This window comes from Hemicordylus capensis, chromosome 5 (genome assembly GCF_027244095.1).
Source record: "Hemicordylus capensis ecotype Gifberg chromosome 5, rHemCap1.1.pri, whole genome shotgun sequence".
Lineage (NCBI taxonomy): Eukaryota > Metazoa > Chordata > Lepidosauria > Squamata > Cordylidae > Hemicordylus > Hemicordylus capensis.
Window position 1 is genome coordinate 205,064,736 of NC_069661.1, and position 20,095 is coordinate 205,084,830.

General features: G+C 43.0%; 1 protein-coding gene across 2 annotated transcripts in view; it reads right to left on the bottom strand.

The window, feature by feature from the left end:
* Positions 1-20,095, bottom strand: part of TMCC3 (transmembrane and coiled-coil domain family 3) — a 187,408-nt gene that overhangs the window by 68,588 nt on the left and 98,725 nt on the right. The gene's annotated exons all lie outside the window — the stretch shown is intronic.

Here is a 20,095-nt window from a genome sequence, read left to right on the forward strand (position 1 = left end):
GTTAAGCAGGCCTGATCTAGATACTTCTGCTCTAATAGACCAGGTGCAGGCAACCTTGGTAGACAAACCTTGTTCACCTACAATTTTATTGCAGCTGAAGATAATGGGAGTTGTAGCTCAACAACAGCTGGAAAGCCATGGTTGCTTACCTCTGACATAGACAGTGGGGCTATTCTTACGATCACAAAAATCGGGCTAGGAAAATCCTAGCCCGATTTTTGTGTCACAGCTGAGCCCGGTGGTTCTGGAGCGGCTTAGCTGCTCCTGTAGCCCGCCCCTTAGCCCGGGTTTGCGGAACAAGTGCTTCACAAACCCAGACTATCTGCTCATGAGTAGCCGTGGCGCGGCTACTTGCAAGTAGACTCCCGGCTGGGAGGCTTAAAAGTAGCCTCCTAGCTTGGGGTTCTCCCCAGTATGCCCTGCGTGTTCGTGCAGGGCATACTGGGCCTTCCACGGGCCGTGCAGCCCCCGAGCTCCCCAGCCCCCACCGGCTCCGGCTCGGAGCAGGCCATCGTGTAGGCAGCCGATCCGGCCACCCAGGGCTCCCTGCCTGCTCATGAGCGGGGAGAGCAGGCTTAGCCCACTCTTCCCGCTCACGGCTAGGAACCGGGTCTCACTGATCATGAGACCTGGTCCAGTGTATGTTTGGACTACCAGAAAGATTTTGATGACAGTCCTTCATCAAAATCTCCTGAGTAAACCTAACAGATGGGTTCTCGTATAATATGAATTCTTTAACTGATTAAAGAACAGGAAGCAGAGGCTCTGCAGCAGAACGAAGGAATAAGAGGCCAGTTTCTACAATGGAGGAAATTAAGCAATGAAATCCCTCAAGGATCTGGGTCTAATAAGTTTAATATAAAACATTATCTGGATTCACAGATGAACGGTAAGGTAGCCAGGTTTTCAGATGACACCAGTTATTCAGGATGGTATAATTAAAAGCAGACTGTGAAGGACTCCAAGTGATCTCTCCAAGTGGGTGAATGGACAATTAAAAGGAAATGTGGCTCTATATAAATAAATGAAGAAGTTATGCACACTGGGGCAAAAGAAACCAACCTATCTTTTAACTATATATGAATTAATGGTGTGCACAGAACCACGCCTCCATGGTCCGGTGCCATGGGGGTGGTTCTTTAAGGGCAGGGGGGTACACTTATCCCTCCTGCTGCTTTCCCCCTTCTGGCGCTCCTTTAAAAAAAAAAAACCTTCTTGTGGCAGCAGCGTACCTCCCTGCCGCCCTTGCCTCCGTTTTCGACCGTTTTCGACTGGGGAAGTACCGTGTGTGGGGGGGGGCGGAAGTACCGTGTGTGTGGTGGGGGTACATGTCGCCTGCATGTCTGACATGGTCATGCACATGCATGCACAGTACTTCCGGCCTCTTCCGGTCAAAAACGGGGGCAGAGGCGGCAGGGAGATATGCTGCCGTCCCAAGAAGTTTTCTTTTTAAAGGAGCGCTGGTGGGGGGAAAGTGGCGGGAGAGGTAAGCGCACCCCCCACCCTTAAAGAACCACCCCTTGGCACTGAACCTTCGAACTGCACCACATTTGAACCAGTTCGGAGGCCTCTACAATGGCCTCCGGACCAGTTTGTGCACATCCCTAACATGAATGAGGCCTGAACAACCTATGACTTTCACAGAAAGAGATCTTGGGGTTTTTGCAGTCAGTGATGAAAACACCAACTTAATGTGTAGAGTAAAGATAACGTGTGCCATCGAGTCCGTGTTATCTCCTGGCAACCACAGAGCCCTGTGGTTGTCTTTGGTAGAATACAGGAGGGGTTTACTGTTGCCTCCTCCTGCACTTTCAACATCTTCCTATATCGCTGCTGCCCGATATAGGTGTTTCCCATAGTCTGGGAAACATACTAGCGGAAATTCGAACCAGCAACCTCTGGCTTGGTAGTCAAGCCATTTCCTCGCTGCATCATTAGGTGGTAGCAGCAGTGAAAAAGACAAATTACATTTTAGAGATTATTAGGAAAAGGATTAAAAATAAGCATTCTAATGCTTTTACATAAATATATGATGATGCTGCACTTGGAATACTGAATACAATTCTAGTACTAGAGCTTGGGGATCACCCAATGATACTGACTGGCTGTAGACACAGGACAAATAAAATTAAGTACATCTTCACACACCCTAACTAATTTTCAAATGAAATGATTCAGAGGCAGCATATGTCAGAGAATACCAGTTACTGGGGTGCCCAAAATTCAAGGTACCCTAATGCTTGGGACTTTTCTGGATGCATCAGGATATTCACGCTTGGAAACAAGATACAACTTAGATGGTCTGATTAAGCAGGGCTCCTCTGATGCCCCATTGAGCTAATAGAAATTGATAGACTTAGCTACTATTAATTTCCCAAATCCTTTTTAAAAGCCAGCTAAGTCAATGACCATTGCCATATCTTTGGTAGTAAACTCCACAAAGTAGTTATGCATTAGCTATACAATCATCAAGACCAAATCCTCTGAAAGCTAAGACAAAAAGCAGATGTTTTCAGGATTCATTCCACAGTAATCTCTCCAGTCCAGTGAACTGATACCTAAATTGATTGATGAGAAGAAAACTGCTCAGGAGGTCAAACTGAGCAATCTGTGTCTCTGCTTTCATTTCATTTTTTCCCATTTCTTCTGTCCAGGTTGAAAGTGTAATACAAGGCAGGTTTTCTGCTTTTCTAAAAAACTGCCAGACTGTGTGGCTCAATTAGTGTTCTTGAAATTGGAAAGTATTGTGTAAGGCAGAAAAGATGCGGGCAACACTGCCCTCCTGCCTTCAGTTTTCCCTCTCCCTTTCTTAAAAATCTATCTGTGCCCTGCAAATGTAATTTTGTTCCTATATATTTTAAAAGAGAACCATGTAGTGATTTTCTGATGTCATCATGGAAGCATAAGATAAAACAAATTCAGAAGCAATTTCAAAAACCCCAAGTGGCACTTTATTTAACTGTCAAACCTGCTGAGCTCTTGGAAGTTGCATAGTTTTGCATTGCAGCTTTATATGCTAGGAAATCTGCTAAATACTTGTAAGTAGGCTGGCATTTCCAATGGGGCAAAAGATAGCTAGCTCCCTAAGCTGTTGTTGAACATCTACATATAAATGTCAGTGAGGCTATTCTCACGACCAGCAAAAACGGGGCTAGGAGAGCCTAGCCCGATTTTTGCTGTCGTGTAAACCACCAGGCTTGCAGGCGAGCCCGGTGGTTTACAAGTGGCCAGCCCACTTAAGAAGCCCTCCCCTTAGCCCAGGTTAGCGGAGCGGGCACTCCGCTAACTGGGGTTAACAGATCGTGTGCTGCCGTGCCTCGGCTCCGCACTGCGGCAACTCACAAGGAGACCCCTGACCGGGAGGCTATAAAGCAGCCTCCCAGCTTGGGGGTCTCTCCAGCATGCCCTGCGCACTTGTGCAGGGCATGCTGGAGCTTCCAGGGGCACGCAGTCCCCAAACTCCCCAGCCCCGGCTGGCTCCATGACAGAGCCGGCAGTCGTGTGGGCGGCCACTGCAGCCACCAGGAGCAGACTGACTGCTCGTCTGCGGGGAGAGTGTGCTAAGTCCGCTCTCCCCGCAAACCTCATTTTGGTGACTCCCACTGATCGTGGGAACCGCCTCTGTGCCAAAACATCAGCTCTGCTTGTGGACATGAACCCAGTATTTTCTTTCTCTCTCCCTCCACCATGCTGACTCTTACCCAAGGAGTTGAACTGACCAAGGGGAATGCCTTCTAATAATTACTAAGCAACCACATATTGCTTACCAGGGTGGAAGCAGCACCAGAGTGGCAGTCCACCCAACTAAAAGGACTACCTAATCCAAGGCAAGATGTTGAACATATATTATTGTTTTCCACAGGAACTAGGGTCTCTTTACATCAGCCAAATGCCTCCTGCTTCTACGAAGACTACTTAACATCGTGCTGAGAAAAGCTTTTGCTAAAGAAACAAGTTTCAATCAACTCAGAATCATTGGCTGACATCCTGACTACCAAAATGCACATGTAAAAGAGGACAGTGGGAACACAACTGGAGTTTGGAGTGGTACAATCCTATTAAGAACAGGATTGCACCACTGGATTCTTTATGGAATGGATTGATGCCAGGATATCCAATTATGTTCTAGGCATAGACTAGCTATTGGTGGAACTGTAGAGTTTACATATTTCCACTTTTTACTTTGTCGTGATACTGGTTATATTTTTGAATTAATTTATTGTATACTTCATTATACTACAAGTATGCTATAGGTATTGTGATTCTAAATAATACATTTTTCTACATTAGATTTATACATTTGGGTACTTTTGTGTTTTGTCCTAGCATGATGAGAGCCATTTCCCACTTCCATGCAGTGCAGTGCTTTACCCAGAGCCAAAGAGTAGTGTGTGTGTGTGAGGGGGGATGCTATAAGAAATGGGGGCTAGGTAAAGCCTCAGCACCACCTTGAAAGGCACACACAGAGCACTGGGAAGTGTTATTCTCCCCAGCATTTTGTCCATAGCCCTGCCTTACCACCAACCCCAATGCTAACTGCAACCCCATGCTAATCCACACTTACACTAACCCTAACTCTAACCCATGCTTTTCCAATGGGAGAGTTTCCCTGCATTTTCTGGGAATTTAATGGATTTTTCTTGTGGTTTTCCTTTTTTTCCTTTTATTTTATTTTTATTTTTTGGTAGTCTGGGCGAGATCCAGAACCTACCTGTGCCTGTCTACTATGTGTCTATCTTTTGTGGTCTGGGAGTTACATGTCAGTCAGTGAGTTAGTCAGGCACAAGCAGCTTCATATTATAGATAAGAATACATATACAAAACCTGACACACACATATATATTTTATTTATTTATAATAAATGTCTAATTTATTTATTGGTCAGGCTTCTTTCACTTCCACACTTCAGTGTGCCATAGTTAAGTATTAATATTATTATATCAGTTATTTGTTGTTGACAGAGGAAACATTTCAGAGCTTATCTGTCAAAAATCTGTATGGCAAATATACCAAGAAATCACAAAGCAGAGATTTCTGCTTTCCTCATTTCCTAAGACACCATGAGCTGCAGGCATCAAGGTATCATAAACAAAGTCGCTCTCATCCAAACACTATTTGGCCTGCTATGTAAATAGCAATAGGCAGCCAACTATCAGTGCCAGTTCTAAATCAGCCCACCAATTAGAAGTGCGGCTGTGTGACACAGGACATGCTGTCTTTCCCAAGAACACTATCAATGAACACTCCCAAGTTTCTGTCAGCCTTCCAAAATGAGATATTCCAACTGCTCAGGCATATGCTCTTCTGCCTGATACAGCTGGCATGAAATCACACTGTCCATTGTGATACACAATGGATACAAACACTCACTCAGGTAGTTAAGATTACTCAGAATATTGCATGCAGATCTTGCACCTATAGAGCATTATTAACGAAACTGTTGCTTCTTCCCCTCATGACAAAGGTGACAATAGTTTGTAAACAACTTACTTGCAATTTATTTATAAACTTGTATTTACTTTTTTCAGGTATGTGTGAAAAGGAAAGGTTTACAAGAGATCAAAATAAGTTCTTCTTGCTCTACCAGGGAGAGCAGTCATAGGTTACATTCTTTACATAATTTTTTTGTTGTCTTTTACTGCTTTTTTGATGTATTTTACTGCTCAGGTCAGACATCACAACCAAACTACAATATGACCACTGAGTACATGCTCCATTCTTGCATGCTTCCTCCTTGCATTCTCTGATTCTCTTCTGTTAATATCCTGCACTTCTTGGTAATCGTAGTTTGTTTCAGAAGTCAGTATTAGCAGTGCCAGGTAGGAATTGATTTTTTAGTAACACATTTGAAACAGAAATACTAGGAGCTGGTTCTGACATGTGTCCAGCAGCTAACAGGTTGAAGGTGGTGTTAATGAAACTGACTTGAAGGTGATTGGCCTGCATCCCCTAGTTCGGGTGAATGTGGGGTATTTAGCTCAAAAGGAGAAACAGTTCCAATCAGCCATAATTTGTGCAAGCAAGCATTATGAACTCAAGAAAACCGGCTTGAGAGAGGTTTTAATTAAATAAAAAAGGAGTTTATTTAAAGCAAAAATAAGACTAAATAAAGTAGAAGCAATGCAAATATGTTTAAAAATAGTCTACTGTAAGGCACATTTAGCTTAAAGTTCCAAATTATGTGTAAATTCCCAGGAGGGCTAGAGAAGTACTTGAAGATAGAGGGGCAAGATTTCAGAAATAAGAGAAAGGGATAGATTCAGCCCTGAAGAAGACGAGCAAGAGGCTATATCACCTGTCCTGGAGAGGAACACCAAGGTGGTCTGCTGGAATCAATTTTTGCAGTCTGCTGGGGTCCAGAGTGAGAGGCACAAGGGAACACTGAGATGTTTCACAGTGAGAGTCCCAGTTAGAAGCACATTGGGTCATGGAGTTAGGGATACTTACATCCCAAAACGTGCCTTGAGGGCACTTGTCTTTTGTCCTGCTCTGCTGAACAGTGGAGCCCAGACAACCTTTTTTCGGAATACATTGTGTCTTAGTCCTTCCTGGGTAGGAATGTGTGTGAATTGCCTATGGCATTCAAGGCTGATTGTGAGGACAACTGGAGTGTGCAGGTGCATTTAAAGAATATCCTGTGCTAGGAAGGGCTTCCCAATAATTCTATCAAGAGTTTCAATGGGCACCTCTTCAAAGTTACATCACAGACTCATCCCTATTGTAATAGAGTCTGTTGTCTTATCTTCCTTGCCTTCCAGGCCTGAGTGCTTCCTTAACAACAGGTGTTATCTCTCTTGCAAGAGGAAGAGGGGAGTTTAGATTTCATTCCAAGGCTGAATGACCTTGAATGCCAGACACTTGCAGTAGCTAGTCCTGGAGACTGGAGTCTGCTTAGTCAGGGCCCCGTCACAGAACCAGGGAGTGTGGATCTAATCCCCTTTCCAATTTGTGGGGCTTGCAGCCAAATCAGGGGCAACCAGTCCCCTGCCAACTAAGCGACTTGTCCCCATGCATAAGACAGACTGGGAGCTCACATTGCAGTGCAGTTCCTGAGCATAGCAAAAGTGCAATCTCCAAGCCTGGAGATGCTGTTGCAACCAGGGAGGCTTCTGGGAGTGAGCAGAATAAGCCTAGCTGGCAACAGTGGAGATATGGTGAGAACGCGCCTATAGTGATGTCACTAAAAGACATTCCAATGCACTGTTGGGACATTCTTTAATCACATAAGAGGTATGTTCATCTGAATCAGCCTTCTGCACACGCTCCCAAACCCTGTTTAAACAGGGTTTTGGAGCATGTGTAAAGGGGCGATTTGGATGAATGCCTCTCTAATGCAATTAAAGGACACCCTGAGAGTGCAAAAGGATGCCCTTTAGTGACGTCAGTAAGCATGTTCTCGCCACATCCCCGCAACGCATGAGCTATGTTCAGCCAAACTGTCCCTATACGTCATATGGATACAAAACAGGATTGATGATGCTATGCTACTGACCAGACTAAGACACTAATTGTCTCTTAGATCAGAGAAGCAAACAAAGTAAGGCCAGACTTTCATCTGATAAATTTAAATAATAGGACATTAAAACAGACAATGACTGTTCATCTTACACGTTTGTAAACAATATGTGGTGGGGTAGCAGGATCATGCCCACAGATGCCTACTTTGTCCTCAACTTCCATGCATGTTCTCCATGCCTACAAGGTGTAAACATGTGCTCTTACATGTATATTAACATATGAAACTGTTTTATACCAAGACAGATCATTGCTCTCTCTAGTTTGTATTGTCTACATAGACTGGCAGTAGCTCTCCAGAGGTCTCTCTTCAGAGAGACCTTTCTCCCAGTCCTACCTGGAGATCACTGAACCTGTGATTGAAGGTTTCCAGTCCTTATCTGAAGATGATTAAAGCGGGGCCTTCTGCAAGCAATGTATCTGCTTTCACTGAGCACGTGAATCTTGCACTTTCACGTGAATCTGCTTTTCACGTGCACATACATGGCATGCATGCATGGGCTCATGCTGACATGCGCGGTACTTCTGGTCACTTCTGGTCCGACAAGGGGACAGGGCTGCAGGGAGGTACGCTGCCTCCCCGCCTGACCATTTGAAAGTGCAGTGCCAGCAAGGGAAACACAGTGGGAGGGGTAAGAGCACCCTCCCCCACCTTAAAGGTATCCCCCCCACCTTCAAACCAGCCCCTGCCAGTTCTGTGCACATCCCTAATGCCTGATAATATACGATCCTTAAATTCCAACCCCACAAGATCAGAAAATAAAGAGTATCTGTTACTGGACATACACACATGGGATGCTCTATTTATACACCTAGGCAGTGTAGCACACATGTAAAGGCCAGGGTGGGGTCTCAGTGGTCTACCAGGGATTTACTTTATTTATTTATCTGCCATAATTAATTTTTTTAAAAAACCATTAAAAGCAGATTAAAATTACAATTACAAACTAGATAATATTAAAACTAAATATCATTAAAAGCCAAGCTAAAAAGATGAGTCTTTAAGGCTTTCCTGAAGGCCTGCAACGAAGAAAATCCTCCTATTTATCCAGTTTACCAACCATGTGCAAAGGCCTAAAGTCAACTATTAATTTTTATGTCCTAGCTTTTATTCAAATTCACTGGATTGACTCCTGGGCTTTTGGCAACCATGTGCATAACCCATTTATGTGTTTCCCCCCAGCTTGCTCCACATTATGAAAATCCCCCTTTAAAATTACAGGAACACAGTTCTGTAACTATGTAATCTAAGCAGGTTAATAGGATGGTAATGATGCATTAAGTACTGTTTTGTAATAGGCCATTTAAAAGGAATAATTAGAGAGAACATTTCTGCATACTCCATAGTATTTAAAGCTCTCAAACAGCCAAGGCCCAAAGATGCATTATAGATATCTCTCTAGACTTCATACGACAGGAACTACAAATCTGTGTTCACTGTATTTAATGTGTCAGGTTTTTGATCATGGCCGAATTCATGGTCCAAACATTCAATAAACCATTAAATTGGCAGTAGATAGCCCACTTCAGGTTCTGTACATTTACGAATACTGTAAATAGTAAATAGTGTAAATGAACCAAGGCCATCTTCCATAATGAGCTACTGATTCTCAGAGGTGCCAGGCCCATGTCCCACTTTACAATTAGTGCACCTAATTGACAGCTAGTGGGTGCTCTTCACATTACCTGCTTATCTGAATGGGCTTCAGGAGTAAGAAGAAACTACTGCAATGCTTTATTTCTGTAACTATGTTGATAATTTGTTTCTGAATTTCCAATACAGTGTATTGACTTCCCTTGAGAAGACTTGTGATTAAAGCATTGATGAAATCCAGGGCTGTAGAGAAGCCCAGTACTGCTTAATTTCTGTTAACACTGTTCAGAAGTAACTTACCCATGCACTTCATGTCAAAAACATAATTAAAATGCTATTAACTAATCAATCACATATCTGCACTATGGAACACTGCCTCTATCTCACCTTTATACCAATCCCTTTTAAAAACTGCTTACTGCAGTATGCAGAAGTGTTTGTACTGATATGATCAATTGACTGAAATAATAAGCAGGTTTATTGATTGGAATAATTGCGCTTTCACTGTACTATACAAGAACATTTCTCTTGGAGATATTTTACAGAACACATGAAAACATTCTAGTATTCTACGAAGAGGGATTGTATGTTTACCTTTTAAAAAATGGTCTCAACACACCCCAAAAGAAATCAAACTTCTATGAAGGTTTGTATTATTATATATTAGTGGCATCTGTAACAGAACCATCACATTTGCCCACTATGGTTTGAACAGAATATAGTTATTAGCAGACCTGAGGCTGACTCTGATGATATATAAATATGAATATGATAAATATTTATATACCGCTTTTCAACAAAAGTTTCCAAAGCAGTTTATAGAGATACAAATAAATAAGTAGGTGAAATGGTTCCCTGTCCCCAAAGGGCTCACAATCTTAACAAATTGTTCCAGTAAGAACTAATCTGCCCACTTTCACTATAATCTTAATTACCATCTTCACAAGTTAGCCTAGTTCACCCTTAAACATTCACATGTCTGCCATCTTGAATGGGGTGGATGACATCATCACAAACTACACTGCTGAGGTGTCCCTATGTGTCCCTACAACTATTACAAATTTGGTTAATCAGTTAGGTGGTTCACATGTTAGCCCAATTGCACATCAAACATTCATACGCCCATTATCTTGAACTGATGTGAATGACATCTTTACAAACTACAATGTAATCCTTAAAATCAGTTAAACAATAAAAACCATAACATCCAAAAAAAAAAAAGACACCACTATAAAAAAGACAACAGAACAGGAGAACTGAGAGACCTGGCAGCTCCTAAGGGGTAAACTCTTATTTTTATCCTTTTGCTCCTCCACTACCACCTCCACTGCTCACTTGACAATTCTAGACCAGTCTGAAATCCTTTGGAGAGATTCGTGGTCAGGCAAAGAGCTTTTTCTTTTCTCAAGCTTTTATAGTATGGAATCAAGGAACTTGGTGAAAATAATGGATATATCAATCATTGATATCAGTCTGCTATACAAATACCTGAAAAGATACAATCCTGTGCAGAGTTATGTACATTGAGTCCTACTGAAGTCAACAGTCCTACAATATTTAAAACTAAGTGCAGGATTGCAATACTGTACCAGACCCATCAGGATTTGGGTCTGAAGTGGGCAGCTTTATGTCAAACAGAGCCTTGAGTTCATGTCTGTCAAGGATTTCCCCAATGAGGACCCTGAAGACACTTCTGATGAGGAACCCCCAGCAAGGAACTTAAGAGGATCACTGAAGAAACCTCTGATGAGAAGCCCTCCTGGTAAGGACCCTAACTGATTATTGAACAAAGCACACCCTGAGGAATATACTTCTGACAAAGAACCCATCGGTGGTGCCCCACCCCCCAAACACAGAAATAGTGACATCCTCACCTGGCTCCTTAATAGACCCCATACTGGCAGACCCCCAAGAATGCCATGCCTCCCAAGCACCTCTACAGGTCCTCCAGGCAACACAGCCCCAGCAAAGGAGGAGGGTGTCCAGGTTGCAGATATACCCAGAGCAGGAGTTACCACCATCACCTCCAAACCCACAGGAGGGACGCCATCACTAAGCTCAGTTTGAGCAGTAACAACATCGGAAGAATGCATGGCTGGCAGCTTGACGCCTTGCCCTAGAACAGGCAACTAGTAAGAGGAGTCTTCTCAAGAAGAGGAAACAGGACCCAAATCAGGTGCACCTGATGAGAGCCTAGGGAGCTAGCAAAGAGGCTGAGACCTGCAGGCTCCTATACAAGCATTGCAGAAGCACAAGCTAGTTGTTGGTACAACAGCCCTCTAAGTTGTGTCTTCCAGCTCTAGATGACCTTGCCTTGTACACTGCAGGACACTGGGTCCTGTAGATGCTGCTACTGTTTTTCACCACAGATTCTGCCTCAGCCTGGGGACCATAGCCCCTGTTCTGCCTGTTGTCTACCCAGGTGACCTCTCAACTCAGCCAAGGCTATTACCTTGGGTCTGGCTCCCTTCAACTCCACCCGAGCCTGCTCAGTTGTCTGACCCTTATTGGTTTGACTACCAAACCTCTCTCATTGTGAGTTGTCACACTTCTGCAGCCTTGCCTGTTGAAAACAGGACTATGTCTCACAGAAAGAAAACCAGCAGACAGAGATGCAGTGGCCAACCTTACTTTAATTGAGGAATGGGTAATTGGGTTGTAATGTCTCCCCACTATTGACATGCCTTTCCAAGGCCCATGCTCTCCAATGCATTATGTCATTGCCGGACTGGGATCCTCTTCCTGGTTTCACAGGAAAACCCCTTCCTCTGCATTGCAATTGTAGTCTCAGTTAGATATGTCCTCAGCCAATGAGTGATTTCTCACTGCAGCTCCTCCACTGTCCCTACCAGCCCCAGCCCCTCCGGAGCCCACTGCCTAAATAAGAAGGCTGATCTTTCCTCCCTGGGTACAGCTTCCCCTCATCCCTGTCCTCCTGGCTTCAGGTGAGCCATGTTGAGACAGGACTGCACAGCCCCTCTGTGGAGTCCTAGCATCTCCATGGCTTGCTGGGATATTATATTTGTTTGTTTGTCTGTCTATTTGATTTATATACTGCCCTTTCAAAAATGGCTCAGGGCAGTTTACATTCAAAACACTAAAATCAATTAACTGTTAAAATTGAAGACTGTAAAAACATAAAACCATTATTAAAACAAAACAGTTTTTAAAACCCTGGAAAACCAGGCCAAACCTTTACGGTTTAAAAACAGTTTTAAAACCCTGGAATGCCAGGCCAAGCAGATACTGTAGGTCTTGAGGGCTCTCCAGAAGCCAATAATGAACTCAGATTACGGATTTCTGCCAGGAGCGCATTCCACAACCCAGGAGACACCACAGAGAAGGGCCTGCCTCTGAGTCACCACCAGATGTGTTGTTGGCAACTGAAGACGGACCTCCTCAGATGACCTTAATGTGCTGTAGGGATCATACCAAAGAAGGCTCTTTCTAAGGTAACCTGGACCTTAGCCGTTCAGGGCTTTAAAGGTAATAACCAGCACTTTGTATTTTGCCCGGAAGCATATCAGCAGCCAGTGCAGCTGTTTCAATTCAAAATGGGCATAATATGGTCTCTCTGAGTTGCTCCAGAGACCAATCTGGCAGCTGCATTTTGAACTAACTGAAGTTCCCAAACTACGTACAAATGCAGCCCCATGTAAAGCGAATTGCAGTAGTCAAGCCTGGAGGTTACCAGCTGATGCACCACTGTTTTGAGGTTGTCCTCTTCAAGGAATAGATGCAGCTGTCAAATCAGCCAAAGCTGATAGAAAGCACTCCTAGCCATAGCCTCCACCTGAGATACCAGAGTGAGGCCAGGGTCTAGGAGTACTCCCAAGCTGCACACCTGCTCCTTCCGAGGGAATATAACCCCATTCAGCACAGGAAGATCTAACTCATCCCTCAGATTCTGAGCTCCTACAATGAGCACCACCATCTTACTTGGATTCAGTTTAAATTTGTTATCCCTCATCCAGCCCATTACTGCCTGTAGGCAGGCATTTAGGGAATGAATGTCATTTCCTGATGATGAAGATAACAAGGAGAAGTAGATGTGGGTGTTGTCAGCATACCGATAACACCCAGCACCAAATCTCCTGATGACCTCACCCAGTGGTTTCATGTAGATATTAAAAAGTATTGGTGACAGAATGGAGCCCTGAGGGACTCAATATAACAGCTCCCATTTTGATAAGCAGCTATCACCAAGCTCCACCATCTGGAATCTACCCATGAGGTAGGAGCGGAACCACTGCAAAGCAGTGCCTCCTATCCCCAACTCCCCCAATAGTGATGTGCACAGACTGGTCTGGAGGCCATTCTGCTCCACTGTATGGTCAGTGGAGAGGCTGCCCGCACAAATGCAGCAGCTCCCAGCTTCCTCATTGCTCTATAGGTGGCACTTTATGTTGTAGAGCAAGCTGGGCTGCTGGGACTTGCTGCAAAGTGCCTCGACACCCCCCCACACACACACACACACGACTGGGACTGTGCAGTAACAATGAGGCTATGAGGCTTTAACCTTGCTTAAAGCTAAGGTAAGAGATTAGGGTAGCCCCCCTCTGGAGCAGCAGGACGAGAGCAGGTCCCATGGAACCACACAAGCCTTGCTACCTGGGTTTTCCCACTCCTGCCCTGCTTTGGCTAGTTGTGAGAATCTTTATTGTTTATATAGTTACTTATCCAGGGACTGAAAAGAGATGAAGCTGTGCAGAAACATGATTGTTTCTGGGGAGCAGTGATTAGTGCTGCCATGGAACTATCCTTGATCCAGCATTGGTTGTTCAATAATGTTATCATTAGAATGATAGAGAGCCTTGTTGCTGGGAGCACTGAGGGGAAAAGTCTGATGGCTCCATTATCCTAACCGCTAGTTGCAGCCATTTATCCTAGTCCTACATAAAAATAGCAAAGCTGCTTGTCTGGTCAATATCGCTCATAAAGAAAACTTCTCAAAGCAGGGTTTTGTTTAATGCCATGGCGGACGGCACTGCTGAAACCGAAAAGGTTAATTTTAGCTTTACCAGCTTATAGCTTGATTGCTACAAAACCTATAAAACCTGTTGGACCAGAGACTCTGGGGGACGCACTAAAAGAATGACCACAGTCAAGGACTACAGGCTATTATCTGCACACAGCTTGAGTCAAGAGCTTCTATCCTTGTGAGGGCTTCCTGATTCCACACACACACTCCTGCCAACTCATTTGAGTTTTCAATTTACTTCTTGAACAGGCACACAAATGAGACAATTGAGCAAACTTATTTGAAAGGGGGAAATCCTTAACATGTAAATAGGCCACAAAAGTGGGGTGGGGAGGGGAGGAATGGAGAGGGAACAAATTACCTGAGTGCTTGCAATTATATATATATATATATATATATATATATATATATATATATATATATATATAAAAAACATTTTCATACTTTTTAATAAGAAAAAGGAATAAAATCACCAGAGTTTTAAGCAAGACTTTTGAATAAAGCTTGCTAAACAAACATGATGGTGACCTTGTATAGGTAGATTCTGCTACTCTATTAATATTAGAAGTATATTGTACTTCCTGCATCTTTTCATGTGTTATCCATGGTGTCCTTTCAATATGCTTGAACTGTGTCCAGGTCTTTTAAGTATCTATTCCAATTTGTCACTATTGCCTGCTCATACTGCACCAGTACTATGCATTGTCCCTAAGTACAACATTGCCTATGGAACAGAGCAATGCTCACCTGGCTCAAGTTATCAGCAACTGTATGGTAATGAGTGTTTGAATGCATAAAATATACTATTCATTTTTATCTCTCTGTGATTTGTTTTCCATACTAACCTTTTACTGTTTTTAGCTGCATAAAGGCAAGGAGAGATCAAATAAATAAGTCGGCAGAGTGCATTTGAAAGGAAATATGAGAGATTACTGCCAAACTACTTGTCACACATCATACTAACTTTCTCCAACACTTGTTTTGAAAAGGAAAAGCAGTTGCAGGAGACTGCACCTGAGTGGAGCCACAAGGGGCAAAGGAGTTACTAACCCTTTCCCCTTCCTTGGCTGTTTTCCCCTCAAAATTACTGCCTGAGGCTGAGCTGTTTTTCCTCCTGCAGGAGAAAAGATACAAGCCCCTGCATCTTTTCCTCGGCAGGGGGGGAAAGCATTTTGGTTGGGGAACCATTATGAGCAGACAAATGGCCTGAGGAGAAAGGATTAATAGCTTCTCATGGTTGTTTTTCCTTAAACAAAATCTGAGAAAGTTACACACAACTTTATGTAACATGTGGTTTGAGACTGAATTTCTGGATCAGGTATGTTGTTGAAGGCTATTACATCAGCAACATACTCCCTTTAAATGAAAAGCCATGTTAATGTAGTTTGACTTTAAAAGTTAGTGACTAATGCTATGGCTTATAGTGGGGCGTGTCACACGGTCATCCTGGGAAGCTTGGGAGGGCGAGGAAGGACGGCTGCACTTAACCTACTTTTCCCCCAGATGACCGAACCCTCTTCCATCAGTGCACCTCCTGCACACCCACATGGACAGCCCTGCTCCGTGCCACTCCATGAAGGGCAGAGAGATTGAGGGCCAGAACTTGTTGCTCCAAGCATCCCTCAATGAAATGCTTGGCATGCACATTGCATTGGGGATTCCTCCATCAGACAGGGAATCTATGCACCTGACTCTGTGACTCCTCGGGCTGCACACTTCTCACAACCAGCCTTGGGGCAGCCCAGGGAGGGTTAGGCTGGTCATTAGAACAGCTTCAGTGTATTACCAAATATCTACTAAGATTCAAGGGAATTAATCAAAGGTTATCAAAGGTTATCAAAGGTTATCATTAAACGTTATTGTTGAGGTGTCCAGTAACTCCTCTGGTTCAGTTAGAGTGGATCAGTTTCAAATTGTGAGGAGGATGTAGACAGGCTCCTTGGAGTTGTTTGGCTTACCACTTGCCCTTTGGATCCATGTCCAACATGGCTTATAACATCTAGCAAGGAGGCTGTTAGAGATGGCCTAGCTGACATCATAAATGCCTCACTGAGGGGGGACAGGATGCTTCCATGTTTGAAGAAGGCAATTGTGAGACTTCTACTTAAGAAGACAGCCCTAGAGCCCTCGGTGGTGGATAATTATAGGCCAGTCTCCAACCTCCCTTGGGTAGGCAAGGTAATTGAGAGGGTGGTGACTGATCAACTCCAGGCAGTTCTGGATAATACTGATTATCTAGATCCATTTCAAACTGGTTTTAGAGCAGGCTATAGGGTGGAGACAGCCTTAGTCAGCCTGATGGATTATCTCTATCAAGGAATGGACAGAGGGAATGTGACATGGAAATAGACATGGAAAAACAAGGCAAGTTTTCAAAAAGATCTCTGAACTCAGAGGGAGGTTCCAACCTTGAATTGGTGTGTTAAGGGATGCCAAAGGACAGATAGTAAATGATTCAGAGAAGATCGAACAGAGATGGAAGGAGTATACTGAAAATCTGTACAGCAGGGACATCAACATCCAAGATACTCTAGAAGATATTCCCTACTTGCAAGAACCTCTAGTACGGAAAGGTGAAGTTAGATCAGCACTCCAGTCATTACCAAGTCGGAAGGCTACAGAAATGGATGGAATAGCTAAAGAAATATGGCAGGCAACAGAAGAAGAAACAGTCAAGGCTCTAACCAAACTATGCCAGCAAATTTGGAGAACAACACAGTGGCCAACAGATTGGAAAAGGTCAGTCTACATACCCATACCAAAGAAAGAAGACTTAACAGATTGAGCAAACCATCACACAATATCCTTAATTTCACATGCTAGCAAAAGAATGCTCAGGATCATCCAATGCAGATTAAAGCCCTACGTGGAAAGGGAAATCCCAGATGTTGAAGCTGGTTTTAGAAAAGGCTGGGGAACAAGAGATATCATTGCTGATGAATGCTGGATAATTGGGAAAGCCAAAGAATACAAAAAAGAAGTCAATATGTGCTTTATTGACTACAGAAAAGCCTTTGATTGCGTCGACCATGTCAAGCTGTGGAATATCCTTAGGAAAAAGGGCATCCCAGAACATCTCATTGTTCTCATGAGAAACCTATACACAGGACAGGAAGCCACAGTCCAGACAGAACATGGTGAAACAGACTGGTTCCAGATCGGCAAAGGAGTAAGACAAGGCTGTATACTTTCTCCTCTATTCAATTTATATGCTGAAAATATTGAGAGAAGCTAGATTGGAAGAAGATGAGCGTGGTTTTAAAGTTGGAGGAAGAAACATCAATAATCTGCGCTTCGCTGATGACACCACTCTGATAGCTAAGAATGCGGATGATCTGCAAGCTCTAATAATTCAAAGTCAAGGAGCACAGTGAAAAAATGAGACTACAACTAAATGTCAAGAAGACTAAACTAATGGCAACGGGTACAGCAACCAGCCTCAGAAATGACAATGAAGACATTGAAGTGGTGGATAGCTTCTACCTTTTAGGATCGACCATCAACAGTAAAGGATCCAGCAGTCAAGAAATACGCCACAGACTAGCACTTGGTAGGGTTGCAATGAAGGCCCTGGAAATGATATTTAGATGCCGTGATGTGTCTACACCTACAAAGATTAGAATTGTTCAGACAATGGTTTTCCCCATGACACTCTATGGATGCAAAAGCTGGACTTTGAAGAAGCAAGATAGAAAAAGCATTGATGTTTTTGAGCTTTGGTGCTGGAGAAGACTTTTGAGGATACCATGGACAGCCAGGAAAACAAACAAATGGATCATAGAACAAATCAATCCAGAATTTCCACTCGAGGCACAAATGACCAGGCTCAAACTATCATACTTCAGAAACATTATGCGAAGACCCAGCTCCCTTGAGAAGTCCATAATGCTGGGGAAAGTTGAAGGAAAGAGAAGAAGAGGACAACCAGCAGCAAGGTGGATGGACTCGATTACAACAGCAATGAATGCACCACTGAGAGACTTTAAAGGCCAAGTTGAAGACAGATCATTCTGGAGAGGATCTATCTATGTGGTCGCTAAGAGTTGACACCAAATTGACGGCACTTAATCAATCAAAGCATTTCAAGTTCACTTTTGACAAGAACAAAATAGGACATGAAAATCTAAGACACTGGGATGTTGTGAGACATCCCTAAAGTTGATGAATGTGATGTGTCAGGCTTCATTGCTGTTGTTAGGCTAGAACATATAGTAAGAATGCTGCTAAAATTTCCCTGTCTAGGTCTTGAAGACAGACATGTGTATATGCTGAACAGTGGAAATAAAGACCTTAGTCAACAGAAAGAGAGGCAGCCAAGAGAGAAAGGCATATAAGAAAGCATACATACATTGAAAAAATTGTGTTGCTCACAAAGGAAGCCAGCCATTAATGAAAAGTGAGACTTGGGACAGGACAAGATCTACTGATCTATTTCTCTTCCTTCCTATTTTAACATGGCTTGCAAATTTAAACATGCCCCATGATATAAAAATACCAGGTAGCAAATGCTAGGTAACAACTTTCAGCTGAAAGCTGATTTATCTACAAAGTATGCATATAAATTACTTCCTTGAACATTTTTTTGAATAACATTGTGAATAAATTGTTTGGAAATCAACATAAAATAAAAATACAGACAAATTAACCGACAGCACTCAAACAGTTTAACTTGTTCAGATTGAGTCAAAGAAGCCCAGAGCTAGACAGGACTTGAAGATAATTATCCAACTGGTTGTAGTAAGGAGTAAATGTTTACACTAAACATGCCTAAGCGGCGAGGATGATCAAACTAAAGCATGCTTGATCTTCCTTTTTTGTGTTTTATGGCATGCTATAATATGGCATAATCACTTATGACCATTTAAGCGTTGTAGGACCATATCGTATAAGACAAATTGCTTCAGCAAGGAAATAGTCTTATGCTGTAACTGAAGTCCCTTTCTTCTCTCATCCCATTTTTACACACTAGCCCTGTTCAATTGTGCACCAGCCATGAATACTGTACCTCAGTTCAGTGGAGCACACTGGCAAGCCCCGTCCTCCACACTGATTTGTTCTGTAACCCAGCCCCGCCCCGCCCTGTCCCTGGGTACAGCATTCGTCTGTACTTTAGAGGGAGATGTGTGAAAAGTGAATTCTAATGCAAGCTACAACTTTGTACATTCCAGTTTATCAATATTATTGTAATGAAATAACTCTGAATGAAAACTCCTATCAAATCAATTTCTACCCTTGACCCAAAAGTATATCTCACTATCAAGACATCAAGAAATCTAGTGTTGAATGGTTGGACATGAACCTAGCTTCCCTTAATTCACACCTTGTCTACAGTGATTAGGGTTAGGGTGATAATAGAGTGGTTGCCATGTTTATTTTCTTGCTACAGAATCATCATACAGGGCCACTGACATCACTCTGCAATCTGCGTCAGTATTTCTGTATTATATGTACTGTGGCACATCTAAAGCAATGAAAACTTCACAGATGATCTGACTAGGCAAAAGGTTAATAATATTCTGATGGGATGACCTTGCTGTTCTAAGGGTACTGTGAATGTTCTTCTGTGTAGAGGAAGCAGTTTACAATGAAGGATTTCCTCCCTTTGTATGCACATTCAACATTGTTTATCTTATTTTCCACTCCTATTTTCCATTAATGATCTTTCCTATTTTAATTTCTGATCTCTCATAGCATCTCAAGTTTTGATGTGTGCTCAGTACAATGAGTTTCCGACTCTAAGGTATGAGTACATTCTCCCTTCCCCATTGTAACTGGGCAATGTAACTTCCCCATTGTAACCCAGACAAGACAGCAGAAATATTGTAGTGAGGCCCCTCCCTTATAGCAATAGCACTCCCTTATGACAGCAGGTCTGGTGTAAAAAATGGAAGTTTTAGGAAACATCATGTCAGTGAAGTGGGGAAAGGGGATCCAAATCTCAGGTAATCATAGTTATCCTCTCACATCATTTCCGATTCATTTATTCGGAAAATAAATCTATTTGT